The sequence below is a fragment of the Gorilla gorilla genome, chromosome 11 (genome assembly GCF_029281585.2).
Source record: "Gorilla gorilla gorilla isolate KB3781 chromosome 11, NHGRI_mGorGor1-v2.1_pri, whole genome shotgun sequence".
Taxonomy (NCBI): domain Eukaryota; kingdom Metazoa; phylum Chordata; class Mammalia; order Primates; family Hominidae; genus Gorilla; species Gorilla gorilla.
Window position 1 is genome coordinate 52,025,347 of NC_073235.2, and position 17,492 is coordinate 52,042,838.

The 17,492-nt window shown below is 39.8% G+C and overlaps 1 long non-coding RNA gene across 1 annotated transcript; it reads right to left on the reverse strand.

Annotated features, from left to right (window-relative positions):
- Positions 1–655: 655 nt before the first annotated feature.
- On the reverse strand, positions 656–11,445 carry LOC129532076 (uncharacterized). The gene is made up of 3 exons (XR_008677699.2): positions 11,374–11,445; positions 10,082–10,216; positions 656–882 (listed from the first exon to the last, which is right to left on the reverse strand). It is a non-coding gene; the product is annotated as an uncharacterized lncRNA (long non-coding RNA).
- Between the last annotated feature and the right edge of the window lie 6,047 nt (positions 11,446–17,492).

Sequence of the window (17,492 nt, forward strand, 5' to 3'; positions counted from 1 at the left end):
CCATGCAACCTTTTCTAGAAAGAACATTTGAACCGTTCAAGGGTGGTTTTTCTGTTTTTGTGGCTCCAGGGTCTAGCCCAATCCCTGTCACATAGTAACTGGACATTGACATATGTTATCTCGTTGACAGAGAGCTGGATCAATGCATGAACTTGCCATTCCTGGAAGGTTGTCTCCCAAAGCAGGTCAGCTTCTGGCCCTGTTCACCCTTCTCTTCCCCCTCTATTTTAAACACGCATGGACTCCACAGTCTTAAGTGCTAGACATGAGGCAATCCTATTTCTGAGGCATAGGTTCTGAAACAAGAAGAACTCACAGGTAAACAGGATTTTTTCCTCTTTGCAAATAATGAGACGTTCTGTCTTAGTAATAGCTGGATTTAGTAGCAAGTAAAGGATATTTATAAGGATGTATTTCTTAGAAGTGTCTCTAAATACTTACATACATGGTCTTCAAAAAGTCCTTGTTCAGTGGATGACATTGTAAAATAGCTGAAGGCATGCTAGAAACCATCTGTAGATGGCATTTAAAGAGAAGTTGAATTTCCTTTTCACATTCCATTTAGACTTCAGTTCTTAGCCATAGGGTAGAATTTGCCTCCTCTGCTAAATAGCCATATTTTGCTTGTCATGGAATCTGAAATAAGATAGCCCTGTGTACAACGTGTAATGCAATTGTCCTGGACTTGAATACGTTTTATTTAAAATGCTATTTTCACAGATTGTTCCATCATTCCTATGGCTCCAAATAGTCAAGTTTAAAGGTACAGAAAGGCTGTGTGAAGACCTTGTGTCACTTTACTTTGTTTTCAAAAGTAGTTTACATCAATACTTCACTGAAGTATTCTGTTCTATGTACTGGGCGAGCAGGAACCACCACTGGCTGTCAAGAAAAAAAAAAATTCCTAATGTCACTTTGCCTTTGGCAGAGCAAGAACAATACAAAAGATTACTTCCTGTCTCTCTACTGCCTGTGCACTTTTCCAAGAAAGAAAAGCATTTTTTTCTCTGTGGCCAAGACCATGAACGCTAATAGGTGCAGCCTGTATGCATTCTGTCCATCATTCCATCTGTTATGCTATGCCCACTGGCTGGCCCCGCACTTGGCACATACGCAGTCTGAGTAATATTTATTTATGTTGAAGGAATGTTACTAGATCAGGTTCTACCCAGGGGAGCTTTTTTGATTAATCAAGAAACTATTTTTATAATTAAATTTGCATGAAAACTAGACTTCTCCTGAGACTTAAGTTCAAGAGAAAGAAAATCTATCCTTTCATTTATTCAAAGTCAAAGAGGCCCTGACTTGGAATAAACCTAATAAATACTGTCCTACGAAAGTGGCTTTGTTGGTTGTTACTTTGAATCATCTTGTGACTGCTAGGAAACACTAAGCCGCACATATAGAAAGAGCCTAATAAGATGGATAGCAGAGAGCAGAAAATCTGATTAGAACGACCCAGCACAATCAGAAAATAACCACATGGGCTGAACACAGGCCTGCTGTTCTCAGCTGATTGCCGCTGGGCCCTTCCCCATGGGCTTTTTCCTTTCCTCACTTAAGCTCCATTCATTCATTTTCTCTCTCTGCCTCTCTCCCCTTTTTTTTTCTCTCTCTCTCAATATCCTGGTCTTACATTTCTAACAGGGTTGGTCTGTGATAATTGTGATTTTGTTACAAGATGTAAATGCAATCCTGGCTTTGTGGCAGGGCTGAAAAAAAAAGACATCTGTGTAAATGTTTGGATTTGTAATCTTATCCCACTCCCAGACTACAAGTTTTGATAGGATTAACTGAAAATCTAGTGCCCAGGTAAATTCACACTGACTCAAACCTGTCTGAGCCCCTAGTGGGTTAATTAGACCATTGTCATCAGGTTCCCAAGCATGAGAGGTGTGTTCTTTGGAAGGCACTGTGGGGTGAGCGTTCTCTTTATGCACAGGGGGTAGCAATAATCATGGGAGAACTTCATGTCTTTCATCACTGGATCGTTTTCTGAAATGAACCACGTGCAAAGTGATCCAGCAAAGCTGGGAAACAAGCTGACCTGTGGTTAGGACTGGCCAGGGATGAGGAAGTATTTAGCATTCTGGCAAATGCAGGAAGCCTCTAGCTAAAGCAAGTCTGTTGCCCAGGCTTCACTCAGAGGTGGTGGAAACAGGCTTGTCTGCACAAAAAGACCTTTCCCCACATATCCCTACACCTCAGTGTGTCTTCTGCTGCAATGCACAAACAGGTGGGCACTGGATTTCCTGGCAATTGAAAGAATGTGGGTCCCAAATATATGTTACTGACTTATTGAGCCTCTGTCAACACCCTTCAAGTGAAGATGAGAACTGATGCCATGAATCAGATATATCAAGACCCCAAAGGTCTGTTAATTCAATATCCAATTAACTGAGAGTTAACCAGTCAGGGTAAAGGTCCTGGGCAACTATCCCTTCTCTTAGGATGTGCAGATGAGCTGACTGCAGGGCACAGGTTCTAAACACCCAGCCCTGGCCTGCCGTGTTTGTGGGAGAGCTTGTTGCAACTGCCAGCAGGATACTGCCCTCCAAGAAAAAGAAGACTGATGACATTTACCATTGCCACTTGTACTCTGATTTAACTCACTGGAAGGGGATTTGTCTGTGTCTTTGGCCTCATGATGTGTGGGGAGACTATTCAGCTTTACAAGACCTTAAGCTTACACATTTTTAGGGGTCCTCTTTAAGAAAAAGCGTACAAAATTGGGTGTAGGAGTTTCTAATAAAGTTAACCATATACCTACTCTGTGACCCAGCAATTCGACTCTGACTTATATCCCCAAGAGAATTCTTGCAGATGTCCACAAAAAGACTAATACAAGAACACTCACAGCAGCTTTATTCATAATGGCCCCAAACTGCAGAAATTTTAGCTATTTGAGATTGCAGACTATCAATTTTCCACTTTAGAGAGTGGTTCTAAGGCAATTCCTCTATTTAATCAGAAATTTTGATTTTTCTTGCTTTTAGCTGGAAAAATGACCATCCGCCAACTTAATACAGTCTTTACTTGTTTTTGATCCAGAGAATATAGCACATTCATTGTGCAAGGTGTCGATTCAGCAAGGTTAACAACAACAAAAAGACAAGAAACTATGGAGGAGCTTGTAACTGCCTGTTTCTGTACAACCCAAATGTCCATCAAGAGATGAATGCATAAAGGAAGAGATATATATTTATACAATGGCATACTACTCAGCAGTAAAAAAAAATGAATTACTGGTATGTGTAATAACATGGACTAACTCTATATACATTATGCTAAGCAAAAGAAGCCATGTAAATGACTCCATTTGACATTCAACAACAGGCAAAATTAATCTTGGGCACTATTTATTAGAATGAGCAAATGATTAAAAAAATCTGGAACTCTGGTGGGAATGCAAAATGGAACAGTCACTTTGGAAAGCACTTCATCAGTTTCTTATAATGTTCATATACATTTAGCCAGCAATCCCATTCCTTGCTATTTACCCAAGTGGAAAAAAACCTGTGTTCATACAAAAACCCATATATAAATGATTAGCATGTTTTTATTCATAATAACCCCCAAACTAAAAAGAACCCAAATGTCCCTCAACTGTGGAATGAGTAACCACGTCGTAATATATCAATATAATGAAATACAACCCAGCAATAAAAATAGATCATTGATATACACAACAACACAGGTGGAGCTTAAATGCTCCATGTTAGTGGGAGAAACCACACCCAAAGGATACATACAAACTGTGATTTCATTTCTATGCCATGCCGCAGAAAACAAGATCAATGATTTCAAGTGGTTAGCTACAAAATGTGTGGGGGAAATTTTGGCGGTTTTGAAATGTTCTATGTCTTTATTGTGATGGTAGTTACATGACTGTTTATTTGTGAAAACTCACAGAACTGTGGCCTTAACTCCATGGAGGTTTCTCCTTCAGCAGAAGCTATATATGTTATGAAAACCGTGAGAGAAACAGCCTGGGAAGAAAAATCAATGAATTAAACTCAGGGAAATATCTACCAGGAGACTTAGCCACGAGCATCCACATAAAACTCTTTCCCATCTCTTGAAATCACAAACTCTATGGCTGGTAACGTAGGTAACAGTGTCCTTTTCTCTCTCGGAATCCTACCTCTCATCTTGGCAGCCTGCACAACTGCTTATTTTCTTGACTGAGAAAGACCTGACTCTAAGAGAGAGAATTCTTTGTATTAGATAAGTTAGACCAAACTGAGGTAAGAAATAGACTCAAACATTTAATGGCTCAAACAATAGAAGTTAGCTAGAATTCAGTCACATCACCTCACCGAACTAGAAGAGAGGCTGTAATATCAAGTCCAGGTGCATGCCAGGAAGATGAGGAAAATGGAACTGGGGGGACAACCAGCAGTAGATTTTATGCTCTGAAACCATTTAAAATAGCAAGTGGTACTTTCAACTGCTTTGCTTATCAAGGGTTTGGCTTAAACATAGGCAACTATTCACATATCTACTTTGTTTTGTTTTGTTTTGTTTTGAGACAGGGTCTCACTCTGTTGCCCAGGCTGGAGTGCAGTGGTGCAATCATAGTTTACTGAAGCCTGAACCTCCTAGGGTGATGTGATCCTCCCACCTCAGCCTCCTGAGTAACTGGGACTACAGATGCATGCCACCATTCTGGGCTAATTTTTTTATTTTTCATAGAAACGGGATGTCTATATTGCCCAGGCTGGTCTCGAACTGCTGAGCTTAAGTGATCCACCCACCTTGGCTTCCCAAAATGCTGGGATTACAGGCATGAGCCAAAGAGCCCGGCCACTATTTTTATCAGGGCTTTTGACCATTCATAACTCTTTTGATAGAAAGATAAAGAACAATGGCAAAGAAGATAAAAAATCATATTAACAGAAGTTTCAATAGTGAAAGATCTTATAATTATGGTTTCAGTTGAAGCTGATGAATTACTTGTAGGTTTAATGATGACACCACTCTGATCTTAGGTAATTGATAGGGGTCAAAATTATTAATATAATTAAATTTGTGTTTGACATAATACATAATAGGCAAATCAATAACTACTAGGTGTAGCTGCTTTTGAGTTGACTTGAACTTAGAAGGCAGGATAGGCTGGAATCTTTCAGACAGTAAGAAACTAATCGGTGAGATTTTTCTAGGCTTTGCAAATTTTTTTTTTTAATGTCAAATGCAATTCAGTAGGAGCAAGGGGGAAAGTGATGGCGCTGGGGAAAATACAGTTATGTTACGCCTAATGACAAAGACATGTTCTGAGAAATGCATCATTAGGTGAATTCATCATTGTGGAAACATTATAGCATGTATTTACACAAACCTAGATTGTATGGCTTACTACACACTTAGGCTGTATGGTACAGCGTATGGCTCCTAGGCTACAAACCAGATAGCATGTTACTATATTGACTACTATAAGCAGTTATAACACAGTGGTAAGTATTTCTGTATCTAAACATAGAAAATGTAGAGTAAAAATATGGAATTATAATCTTATGGGACCACCATCCTATATGTGGTCCAATGTTGACCAATATTGACAACATGGTCCAACGCTGTCATGGGGCACATGACTGTACTCCAAAGGATGACATAGCCCTAAACACTCAAGCATTACTCATGGAACAATTCTAATAATGACTACTGACAATGTGTACTAAATAGGTATATTTTACAACAAAAAGACAAACAGAATGTTGGCCATGATTAGAAGGAATACTGGGAACCAAACAGAATGTTTTCCTATCTTTGTTTCAGAAATGCTGGGTTCTGTGGGAAGTGCTAGCTGTGAATTATTAAGTAAGACAGAAAGTTACCTGAGATATCACAGGTAAGGACAAGTAGCTAAGCAAGGAGAGTAATATCTAGCTCTGTGAAGGTAAACTACAATATAAAAAGGACTTTTGCATAAAGTAAATGCTCTTTAAATCTTTGTTAAATAAATACATAAATTAATCAAAATCTTATAGGGTATAGAATGTAGACATATTCACCAAATGCTGGAAGTGAGGATTAAGAGGATGAATTTAGCACACTCATAAAAAGAAAGAATCACTTTGCACAAGAACAGTAAACCTAAGGAACATGTTTTCTTAAGAGGCAGAACGCGAAAAAATTAGTAGGACTGAGAGTGGAAAAATAAATTCATGAACAATATATCATTAATGGGTTGCTAAGGGAAGCAAGGGATGTTTGAGGGTTATCTTTTGAGATTGTTGCTAAACTATAGGGTAACTTAGGGGAAGTTCTCCAAACAATGCTTCTCTATAAATCATCCCTGGATGTCACTATCAGAAAGAGGATAGTGGGATGAGCAGTCTCTGTGTCCAGTATGGTTCTTCTTTTATAAAAACAAGCTTTTAAAGTAAAGCCAGGACAACAACAACAACAACAGCAACAACCACCACCACCCAGACATTTGCTTCTGTCCACAGGATTTTCAGATGGAGCCTGCCAGCTTGGAGATGCTGAGGAGTGCTCTGTGACTGACAGCCATTATCTAAAAAGACATCCATGACACGAGAAAGGAGTGGCCACTCAGGAAAGGGTTCTGTGCCCATTTGTGTCAAAAGACACAGTCCAAGAAATCATAGCGATGGAGTTTCTGCAGCCTGAAAGAGTGAGAGTAACAATTAATTAATGTTCAAAAAAGTGGAAAGTGTGCTAGCTATTTTTGGCTGCTATGTCTTCTAGAGTAGAGGCTGAATGGACAAGGAAGCAGGAGGTAGACAGAAAAGAGCAACAAAGAGCACCTGGAGCCACTCCCAGAACACAGAGCTTTTGTACCAGACAGCTAGCTTCTCAGGGAAAAGTGTTGTCATTTCCTACAAGCAGAAAAAAGCATGTACATCTATAGGAGTGCACATGCCCTTACGTCAGAGGACCACAGCCAGAGGAAGTCTGGGTGGCATCCTGGAAAGGCCAGGATGGGACTGTAGGACAAAGGAATCACCCAGGCCCATGTGCACAGCTCTGGTGACATCCTTTGAAACCTGGTTTCTGTTCTGAGATTTCCTCTTTGATCTCTTCATTGAAAAGTCTGGTCTGAGGGAAACACAAATCCCTTGAGCTGGGTTATCATACCATCTATCCAGTTCCTCTTCCAGGCAACTTGTTTCAGGACAAAAGTGCCAGAGATGACTGCCAGCACGATGACTTCTGGGGCTTCCTGGCATGAGTGATGCTGTATTACTTGGGTATAAGCATGGCTTGGATGCTATGTCATAAGGACAAAATGTACTTTTCCTCTCCCTGCTCTGGGCTCATTGTAGTTTGCTCTCTGCCTCTCTCTATACACCTGTCTCTTCCTCCCTCCTTCTCCCCTGCCCTCCCTCTCTCTATTGCTCTCCCACCCAAGACATTTTTCATTCTAAAAAATGTAGCAACACATTTATTATCCCTGAGTAACTCCACAGACAATCAAGAAAATGCATTACAGCATGATGAAGTGTCACGCACAATGAACATATAGCAAAATAAATTACCCTATAAACGAAGAAAAACATTTCACCAATGCACAGTGCAGAAATATCTGAAGGTAACAATTTACTTCAATTAACAACTATTTGGAAAAAAAACAACAACCCTAAGTCAGAACCTGATATTTATAAAGGGTTTCAGACTTGTGCAGGGCAATTATTTAGCCAGTGAGTTTGTTAAGGTGGAAGGCAGGCTGCCAGCACCGAAGCCTACTCATCCTTCATGTCACGTGATCTTATGAGACGCCCCCCCACCCCACGTCTGGGTTGATGCCCTCTGACCTCTCATTACCCACGCGTATAACTTTATTTTGCATCTAATGCATTGTTTTGGGATTGCCATTTCATGCACCTGCACCTGTGGCTAGGTCGCAAGCTTCTTGAGGAACAGGTAGGACCTCAGCTGATTGAACTCTGCTAGCACAAGGCTCCCAGCATGATGGACAATTAATACATGATTGACAAATGCACAAATGGATAATTGATACCAACTCCAAGATCTTGATTGATTTCTGCAAGATGGCAGGGTGCAAAAACTAGTGTGTGGCTTCATGTTCTCTTGAGATCCAAGAAATATGAGTCAGGCCAAGTGGTCTGCAAGAGCAATTACCATCATGGATTGTCTTTAGATGGCCTCCAGGCCAACCTGACATAGGGTGGGACTCAGCAGCAACCTTTTACAGTGAGTCCATCCACCATTATTGTAGCATTGGCTCACCTTCAAGTCTTTGCTTGTATCACTGTCTCAGTGAGGCCTCCCCTGAGCACCCATTTACAGTTGCACCTGCCCCACCCCACACCAGCACTCCTGACTCCTCTGGCTCTGTCCTCCATTTTCCTCTCTAGCTCTTATCTCCTTAATGTATTACATGATTTACTTATTCATCCTGTTTATTGTTTACTGGTTCTCTTTCCCACTAGAATGTAAACTCCTCTATGTGCTTGGCACATAGTAGGTGCTCAATAAATATGTGCTGAATGAATGTATGCTACCTTATGACACTGGCCAAGATATATAAACTGTGGCCTAAAGCAATGGGATTTTATCTATATCCTTTGGAAAACAGAGTTCTGCTGAGATACTTCTGGCTGCAGGACACTGAGAAGGAGGCCAAATAGGCAGAGTTTAAGGTCTCCTCCTTCTATGTCGCCACTTTTGCCCGTTTTTTACTTCACAGTTTTATAAAATATTTATTTTGAGAAAGGAATTCTGCTGCTCTTAATAAAACATGTCTGAAACCCGCTGATGTATAGCAAAATATATATCGCTCTGTATTTGAATAAAAATGTACCAGGGAGGATCTTTATTTGATTACCTATATTCTGAACCTTATGTAAAAGTAGAATGAGCTCTTATCTATTGCTTATCAAGGAATACCACAATTTGCCTAAGCCTTTTCTACTCAAAATGTTTGGATCCATAGACCAAAGATGATAGCATCATGTGAGAACTTGTTAGAAATGCAAAATCGGGCCGGGCGCAGTGAGTTACGCCTGTAATCCCAGCACTTTGGGAGGCCGAGGTGGGCGGAACACGAGGTCAGGAGATGGAGACCATCCTGGCTAACACGGTGAAACCCCGTCTCTACTAAAAATACAAAAAATTAGCCAGGTGTGGTGGCGGGTGCCTGTAGTCCCAGCTACTTGGGAGTCTGAGGCAGGAGAATTGCGTGAACCCGGGAGGCGGAGCTTGCAGTGAGCCGAGATCACGCCACTGCACTCCAGTCTGGGCGACAGAGCGAGACTCTGTCTCAAAAAAAAAAAGAAATGCAAAATCATAGGCCCCACTCCAGACTCACTGAGTTAGAATTTGCATTTTAACAAGATCCCCAGTTGATTCAGAGCCACCTCTAAGGACTGTGTCCTTAATGCTATAATTTCTTGCTTTTTCTAGAATGCTGTGAACCCATTGGGAAGCTAGACTTCACTGTGCTGTCTTTCTTTAGGCTGTATTTAAAGCACAGGACTGCTGAAGAAGTTGGGTAGATAGAGTGGGGGAAGATGGGGGAAGCAGTGTATGTGGACACACCACACTTGAGATAATTAAACTTGAACAGCTGACTGCATGCCTGGGACTGGATTATTTGGCTAAAGAACAGAGTGAGAGCTCAAGTAATTGAAATATACTATATTCCCTGTACTTCATTTCAGCCAATACTTTCAACGTCTTCCTGTAATAAATCTTCTACCATTGCTGCTAGCAAGAGGTAAAATGAATGGAGTTAAGTTTCAGCTCCTTTCTCTGCTCCTTTGCCAAGTGGAAGCACTAACAAGGGATGACATATCTGGAAAGTAGGCAGCAGAAAAAACAAAGAGGAGAAAAAGAGGAAGGGAAGTGGAGGCTCTATACAATCCCAAAACATTGTTACCAAGCTATGGCCTCTGAAAAAGTAAGGGCTCACTGCACATTAATTTGAAAGTATGCACACATTCTGTAAGCCAAACTTTATTAATTACATTTGGAAAGAGAAGTTTGGTAAGGTAGCCAAGCTTTTACCCACAGTATACTTTTAAGTTACCTGCAATCAAATTGAAAGATACTTTAATATTTCTTGAGCAATTGCAAGAGATCCTATAAATACCTTTCAGTTTCATTTTATCTTCCCTGTAACTTGGGGTTGTGGTTCTTGATGAATGATTTGGCATCTTCCTATATGACTTTGATCATATCAGTTAGCAGCACTGTAGCAGGATACTTATGTGCCTTTGCTCTGAAACTACCCATTAAGAGATGAATAAAAAATCAACAACATTACCCACATCATTAGTTTATGTAATAAAAAGTGATTAAATACAGCTAGCTTTCAAATGCATGTAAAATAGATCTAGCTGAAAGTATAAATTTTCATAATGTGTATGTTCTGCTTGGATTGAATTACCTTAAATAACAGAAAATCACCATCCTACCTCACTGATAACAGTCAACACTGAAGTCATTACTGGATTATGACAATTTTACAAAAATGGTTGATGATGCTATAATTTACATTGCTAGTATTGTTACACTTCTAATTGGTTAAATCCTCCAAAACTGACCAATTATACCTTCAGAAAAAATAAATGAGAGCATGAACTTTTAGGTGTTGGAAGTAGAAGTGGGATATGTGAAAGAGGGTAAGATGAACTTATTCATTAAGAAATATACATGGTTAGCCGGCATGCCTATAATCCCAGCACTTTGGGAGGCCGAGGCGGATGGATCACCAGAGGTCAGGAGTTTGAGATCAGCCTGGCCAACATGGTGAAACCCCAGCTCTACTAAAATACAAAATTAGCCATGCATGGTGGTGTGCACCTATAATCCCAGCTACTCGGGAGGCTGAGTATTGCTCAGCCTCAGGAGAATTGCTTGAACCTGGGAGGCGGAGGTTGCAGTGGGCCGAGTTCGTGTCACTGCACTCCAGCCTGGGCGACAGAGTAAGACTCCGACTCAAAGAAAAAAGAAAAAAAAAAAAAAAGCCAACATGGTTTTGCACTACCAAAAGATTTGACGAGGCAAATGTGTGTGTTTACCCTCTCTGTTTTTAGAGATTAGCAGGATAATGGGCATTCCCAGCTCATGTCCGCATTCCTGGACTTCTTTGGGTGGAAGTTCTAGGAGCCAGGGTACTATGGGTTTGGAAACTTCATCTCTAGAACACCCTTCAGGTGGGTGAGTCATGGCTTATTACTAAAGCTACTTGGAAGGCCACCAAGTCTCAGGTTCCCTAATCAGCATCAGACACTTCTTTTAACATTCACGAACAGTGTTTAACAGCGTTCAACACTGGTCACGCCTCCTCATTAAAAGGTTGTGTCTGGTTCTGAGGTTTGTAATTTAATCTCTTTATGAAACACTTTTGCCATGGAATGATATGAAATTTTCACAACGAACATTTTTCAGTCTTTATCCTTACTGAGTTCTCAGCAGCACCCAAACCACTCTTGCTTGCTGGTTGTTCCTTTCTCTTTGAAACACCCTCTTGCCTTGGTTTCCATGACACTGCATTATGCTGACGTTCTTCTACTTCTATGACAAACACTTCTCTCTCTCATTTAGTGGCTCATTCTCCTCAATATGACCATTAAGTACAGATGTTCTATAAGTGCACTGTGGCCCTCAGTCTTATCGTCCTAAACTGGTCTTCTTTGCTTTTTGCTGTATTCTCTCTCCCTAATCAATCTCATTCACTCCAAGGCTTCACTGACCATCCAGATGATGATGACCCCTAAATTATTCAGCTCAGAACTACTCTACCACCAACCTTGTCCAACTTATTAATAGTGTCTCCCACCAGGATTATTTTGATTGAACCCTCTCCAAATTCTTCTCCACACCATGGCCAGAGTGATTGTTGGAAATTCAAATCTAACTACGATGCTTCTTGCTGAATAGCTTCATATTGTTCTTAGGTGAACCCTGCCTTAACCTTAGCCTTGCCTACAAAGGTTGTAGGAACTCACCTCTGAGGACTCATCATGTCTCACCTTGTCCCCTGACGTACCTCTGGGCTCTACCACACTGGCCTTATATTTTAGGTCTCCATGTGTTCTAGGCTCCTTCTTTCCAGAGACCTTTTTCAAATAGTTCTTCTTCCTGGAATTTCGTTTTCTCCCTTGTTGCCTTCCTATAGCAATTTTCGAGATTTTATCTTGGCTTAGTCTCTTCTCTCTGCACTTTCTCACTCAGAGGTTAGTTTTATCAACTTCTGTGGTTCCAATAATCATTTCTGTGCGGACAATACACGTATCTACCTCTTTTTAATTTTTATATTTTTTCCCATTTAGAACCACCTGCATTTGAAGAGCTACCTCTTTTAAAGCTGCAGATAAACATCTTCAGTATGAATATTTCTATCTAAAAGTCTTATAAATGCCTTAATTTAATATTTAATGTGTCTCAAAATCACCTTTTTCCTAAATCTGCTCCTCCTTGTTCTCACTGTATCATGGTAATGGTATCAGCAGTCTTAAAGTCACTCCCTTTTTAAAATAACATCTGCATTGAGATACAATTCACATACCATGAAATATGTTACATTTATATTTACATGAATATAAAAACCCTTCAAAGTGTACAATTCAGTGGGTTTTGGTGGATTCAAAGAATCATGCAATCATTACTAATGTCTAATTTTAGAATGTTATCATCATCTCACAAAGGAACCTCAAATCCATTAGCAGTCATTTCTCACCCCTCTCTCCCCCTAGTACTTGGGAGCCACTAATCTACTTTCTCTCTCTATGGATTGGCCTATGACACACACTTCATATAAATAGAATCAAAGAATATGTAGCTTTTTGTGTCAGGCTTCTTTCACTTAGCACAATGTTTTCAAGGTTTGTCCATGTTGTAGCAGGAATTAGTACTTTATTCCTTTTTAAAGCTGATTAATACTCCATTCTGTGGATATACCACATTTTCTTTACCTACTCATCAGTTGATGGATATTTGAGTTGCTGCCACTTAGGGCTGTCAGGAATGATGCTGCTGTAAATATTCCCGTGCAGGTTTTTGTGTGGACGCATGTTTCCCATTCTCTTGTATATCCCTGAGAGTGGAATTGCTGGGTCTTACACTAGCTCTATGTCTGACTTTTTGACGAACTGCCAAGCAGCTTTCCACAGTGGCTGTACTATTTTACATTCTCATCGGCGGTATAGAAGGGTTTCAGTTTCTATACATCTTTACCAATAAGGCCACTCACTTTTGAAGCCATAGTCATGCTTAGATATAGAAACAAAGAAGGGGTAACGAGTTAGCTGCCTCATCTCACTTATTCAATCTCCGCAATGTCTCCTTAATCTGCCTCCTGCTTTCCATGAGCATTGGTACTGCCTTACACCATAGCTTCATTACTTTTCCTCTGGGAGACTGAAAGGTGTGCAAAACTCCTCTTGCCTCCCGTTTCTCCTTATTTTAGCTCTGCCTTTATCAAATTAATAAGAGCCAAATTAAAGCTCTGATTCTGTCACTCAAGTGGTAAAAAATTCTCAATGACTTCCCAGTGCCAATTGAATTAAGCCAGACTCCTGGATGGGCATTAGGGGCCCTCCATGGTATGGCTCTTGCCTGATGTTTTGGTCTTAACTCCATCTACTCTAGCATAAAAGTTGAGCTATTTGTAAAGCCTTATTACAATCACATCCCTAGTGGAAACCAGGTGAACTTTGTTAGTCCTTTCCTAATACTTCTATAAGCACATCCATTTGTATTACTGTAAAAGTCTTCTTAGAACAATGTGTAAGTTCTAGAGCAATACATCTAGTAGGTGCACAATAATGCATCCAACAATTTTTTGAATGAATTTTAAAAATGTATGAGTAAGCTATTCATTTTCTTATCTCTCTCCCATATATTCATTGAATTCATTCAACACCACTCTAGGGCAGTAAAGTTCCTGAGGGACAGGACTGTGTCTCAGACATCTTTGAATCTTCATCAGGTAACACATGACCTGGCATATACTAAGTTTTCAATAAATATTTGCTGAATGAATGAATGGATGAATCAACTAATGAAAACCACACTGCACTCTGTCCTGGTCTTTGGACATGCTCTGAACTTCCCCACCACTTTGCCTTTGATAACAGTGTTCCCTCTTCCTGAAATACCATCTCTCTCCAATAAGACCCATTTCAAAAAGCTTCCTCCATTGTGCCTTTCTTCTCGCTTAGTCCAGTGAGAAACAGTCTCACTCACTACTCTTGTAGCACTTTATTAGTACCTCTCTCATGGCAAATCCTAGCCTGTCTTCCCTCACAGTCGTTTTTGAGCTCCTCTTGTTCAATACTACCCAGGCCTAGCCCCTCCCTCAGTTATGATCCCCACAAGAAGAAGAAATGGATATTATTATTCCAGGCAGAATGTTTTACACATAAGTAAATAGTTAAGGAGTGAATCACGGAGTAGAACACTGAGGGGAAAACTCGGAAGATACAGTAGAAGTCCTCCTTTTCCCTCCTTGAGTTTTCTCATTTCAGTATATGGCACCATTAAGCCAAAATCTGGGGATAATATTTGATTTCTCTGTTTTTCGTATCCATACATCCCATCTATTAGCAAATTTTATTGATTTACTCCAAGGTAGATCCTGAACCTGTTTTTTCTTTTTTTTTTTTTTTAGTCACGTTGGCTACTACCCTCATCCAGGCTGCCATAGCTTCTCTCCCTAACTGCTGCAACAACCTTGCAGTTGGTCTCTTTACTTTCATCCGTGCATCTATACAAAATTAAATTTATGTTAAAATGTTTACATTTAAAAATACACAGCAGATTTTGGCTGTCTGTTGTACTTAGGTTAAATCCAAACTCCTGTGTGTGGCTGCCCCTCTCTTCTTGAGGTGCTTGTTCCCTCGCATTTTCCCCCTTCTCACCTCTGCAGCAACACTGGCCTGGAATACCAGACAGGAGTTATATTTCACTTCCCATTCTGCTGCTAGGAATGATAACTTTGGACAAGTCTCTTTACCTCTGGGGCTCAATCTCTTATCTCTAAGATGAAGGGTATGGACTAAAGGCTCATAAATGCTTCTTTTAATTTAATTATCTTCTGAGTTCCTGAAGTTATTTGTCTCTATAGCCAGCATGGATTATTAGTAGGAATCATTTTTAAAACTGCTAAGCAATAAGAAAAATTGGTTGTGCTATGCCATAGTAATCTATTATGCTCAAATTTTTTGACATAATATTTTAAGACATGTTTTGAACTCCTCTTATCCAATACCACCCATGCTTAGCCCTTTCTTCAGTTATAATATATGTAAGAAGAGGGAATACATATTATTATTCCTAACAGAATGCTTTACACATAAGTAGTTACTTAAGAACTGAATCAAGAAATAGTATATACAGCAAATACATCTTCTGAGACCAGGAAGATGAAAATAAATGCTTCATAAAGTATTTAAGTGGCTGAATTATTCTTTCTTTTTAGTAAATGAAGGTTTCAGACAGTCCCTAAAGTGACTGCTGCTAGTTCATACATGCCATGTTGATTTATTTTGTTCACATATTACTTTACTAGAAAGTGTATAGGTTTTTTTTCTCTAATTAAAAATCTTTTTTGTTGGGTAGGAAGTGTATTAATTTTCTGTTACTGCTTTAACAAATTGCCACACATCTGGTGGTTTAAAACTACACAAATTATGTAACTTAGTATTCTGGAAGTCAGACTATTGATATTAGTGTTCTTGGGCTAATATCAAGGTGTCCCTGGTCTGGTTCCTCCTGGAGGCTTTGGAAAACCACTTGTTCCCTTTCCCTTTCCAGTGTCTAGAGGTTGGCGGCAATCCTAGGTTCATGACCCCTTCCCTCTTCAGAGCCAGCAATGGAAGGTTGAGTTTTGTTGACGATACATCATCTGACAGAATATCTGCTGCCTCCTTCTTCTACATTTAAAGGCCTCTTATGATTTAATTGAACCACCTAGATACCATCTCCTTTTTCAAATTTTTACTTTTTTTGAGATGGAGTCTCTATCTGTTGCCCAGGCTGGAGTGCGGTGGCACAATCTCTGCTCACTACATCCTCCACCTCCTGGGTTCAAGCGATTCTCCTGCCTCAGCCTCCCGAGTAGCTGGGACTAAAGGCATGCACCTCCATGCGCAGTTAATTTTTATATTTTTAGTAGAGATGGGGTTTCACTATATTGGCCAGGCTAGTCTCGAACTCCTGACCTCAGGTGATCCGTCTGCCTTGGCCTCCCAAAGTGCTGGGATTACAGGCGAGAGCCACTGCACCGGGCTGATAGTCTCCTTATTTTAAGTCAGTTGGTTAGTTACTTGCCCAAAGGCAAATGAGATAAATTTTATTTTTGGCTGGAATGGATCACAAAATCGTCATAAAAATGATGAAGCTCAACACTCTTCTTTTAGATAGGTATAATCTGAAACCCAAGAGAGGTCACACAATTTGCCCAAAGGTACCTGTGAGGTATCCAGGACTGAAACCTATACTTCCCAACATTCAACCTAGTGTTCTTGCCAATGCAGTGAACACTTGCATGAAGACTGCTCCTATGCCTCCATTCAGTTCTTAGCCATTACCATTCTATTTTTATGCTTGACATTCGAATCTTGGTTTCATTTACATTGTAGCCCATTATTTAAAGCAGCGCTAATTTATTCATGCAGAGATTACGAATCTTTTTTTAATTTATTCAGTGAACTGATTCACTGAATCAGTCACTCAAAACAAAACTCAAAAATTCCCTAGTTCTTGGACATGCTCTGAAATGTAGGACCTTTTAATAAGTGTAGAGCCCCTGTTATGTATATATTAATGGGCTAGTTTAGGAAGATGATGTGAATAAATGTACAATACCATATCTTTGATAATTCAGGACAAGACAACAATAAGGAGCCATATAATAATGCAAGTCAAAGTGGGATTAGTTGCCAAATGAAATGACACAATAAAAATGTTAATAATAAAGTTCAGAGCAGAAGAGAACAAAATGGACTGTTTAGACATGGTGAACTGGATCTTTCTTGCTGGAAAGGATGGAGATTAAAAAAATGCAGAAGGAGATGACAGAATGCTCTAAGAAAAGAAATAGTATGAGGAAAGAATTGGAAGTAAAACCTAACATGTTGTTCATAAATATAGTAAGAAAACTGTCCAGCCTGGAGGAAGAGAGTAGCATCAGGAAATGGTGGATGACAAAGTTGAGTGGAGAGCATAGGATAGTTAGTGGAGAATTCTGAATGCTGTAGTTTGCTTTTGCAAATACGAGAGTCAAGAAATGCTTGTCTTTGTCAATTTTTGCAATGATTTTCAACTTTTATCCAGCAAAAGCAAAATATCTCATTTTCATTGATAAATTTCAGAACAGCTCTTTGTTTTGGCAAAATTATACACAGAGACACAAAATGATCCGCTATTAAAAGAACGCCAAAAATAAAACTATGCACTATATATATTTTGTCTAAGTGCCAATAGAATTGAGAAATGAAGAGTGGGGATAATGTATACTGTATCTTTAGGGATGCTCTTCTGAGATAGCTCAACTC